The sequence below is a fragment of the Aphelocoma coerulescens genome, chromosome 8 (genome assembly GCF_041296385.1).
Source record: "Aphelocoma coerulescens isolate FSJ_1873_10779 chromosome 8, UR_Acoe_1.0, whole genome shotgun sequence".
In the NCBI taxonomy this organism is placed as follows: domain Eukaryota; kingdom Metazoa; phylum Chordata; class Aves; order Passeriformes; family Corvidae; genus Aphelocoma; species Aphelocoma coerulescens.
The window spans coordinates 53,333-55,004 of NC_091022.1; the positions used below are offsets into that span (position 1 = coordinate 53,333).

Below are 1,672 nucleotides of genomic sequence, written 5' to 3' on the forward strand. Positions count from 1 at the left end.
ATGACTGCAAGCACATTGAAGAACTAAGACAGAAGACATGAGATGCCCAAAAGAGACAGGGCGCACAATAGACAAGTGACATGACATGCACTGGGTCTGCTCTGCCTGGCGCACCTCGACCTTGTGATCAAAAGTGAGACTTTCCTTTCATGGGGCCTAAGGGGCCCCTTCTTAGACATCCCCATCTCTGAAGCAGACTCAATATTCCCTCCCAGTGAGCCCCAATCCGACACTCCGCTTTCATCCCCTCGACTTATCTCTCAGATGTGCAGGGATGCAAATCCTCCTCGGGCACACAAAAAGGCCACCTCGCCATCCAGGAAGCTCCTGCCATCGCCAGGCTGTTCTCTCAGTCAGCTACAATAAAGAAAACCAAACCAAACATCAGTGCACGAACTTAGTGACACCTCGGCCAGAACCCAACAATTCCGCCGCTCACCATCCCCTAAGAAGGCCAGGGTTCTCAGGCCGCACGCTTTGGCCGTGCTCCAAGGCCGACGCCATCGTCGCCACATATTCCTGGGTTAAGAGGAGACAAGGTGATGCAGCATTGCTGAAATTTGAGCAGACCCTCACTCTTCCTCCCTCCCTGACTCACCACAACTACCCAGCCGTTGCTAAAGGGTGCCCGGACAGCAGCTTTGAATGGAAAAGGTAAAGGCTCCGTCGCAGAGTCCCGTAACACTTCTGGAGGGCTCACAAGGGTGGCAGACCGGGTCTGTTGGCCAGTCATGGAGGTGCTTCCGCATAATACAAGTGGACCCCCTAAAACACAGAAATGATTGTGGATGCTTAGAGGTGTACCAGAACTTGGCACCCAAGGAATAACAACTTTTTCTTTCCACCGGTCACTGCTTACCTCGCTCACTTCACTTTGACTGCTGCTATCTGCCTTTACCTCCTAAAAACAAAGACAAAGAACAATGCTGGAACATTGCCACCATTTACACTTGCCCTGCAAACACAAACAGTGACTGACCTTCCTGCGGGAACCCCCTCAACCGGTGGGGGGCGCTCTGCCATGGATTTAACCCATCTGCATCTGAAAGAAAGTGATGACAAAAGTCAAAGGGCTGCATGATAACTTCACAGCTCCAGCCATCCTGTGTCAATCTAGGAATAACATCTTGAGGTCAAACTACACCCTACATAACAAATCTCAAGTCCCAGGGCCCTGTCCTATTACACCTATAGGCCAGGCTATGCAGCAGGGCATAGCAGTTCTGGGCCAAACCCATGCAGGCACCCGTGACACAGGAGATGACAAACAAGGGGACACAACAAGGAGAGAAAACTCTCGGCAAGAAGAATGACTGCAAACACATTGAAGGGCTAAGACTAAATACATGAGACACAAGATGCCCAAACGAGACAGAACGCACAACAGACGAGTGACATAACATGCACCAGGACTGCTCTGCACACATAAGTGTTTTAATCAAAAGTGATACTTACCCTTTATGGGGCCTAAGGGGCCCCTTCTTAGACATCCCCATCTCTGAAGCTGGCTCAATGTTCCCTCCCGGCAAGCCCTGACCTGACACTCTGCTTTCACCCCCTCAACTTATCTCTTGGACATCCAGGGATGCAAATCTACCTCAGGCATAAAAGAAGGCGGCCTCACCGTCCAGGAAGCTCCTGCCATCACCGGGCTGTTCTCTCAGTCAGCTAC

At 51.3% G+C, this 1,672-nt stretch overlaps 1 long non-coding RNA gene across 1 annotated transcript; it reads right to left on the bottom strand.

Annotated features, from left to right (window-relative positions):
* Positions 1–261: 261 nt before the first annotated feature.
* LOC138113742 (uncharacterized) lies at positions 262–750 on the bottom strand. The gene is made up of 3 exons (XR_011152314.1): positions 599–750; positions 440–519; positions 262–357 (listed from the first exon to the last, which is right to left on the bottom strand). It is a non-coding gene; the product is annotated as an uncharacterized lncRNA (long non-coding RNA).
* Between the last annotated feature and the right edge of the window lie 922 nt (positions 751–1,672).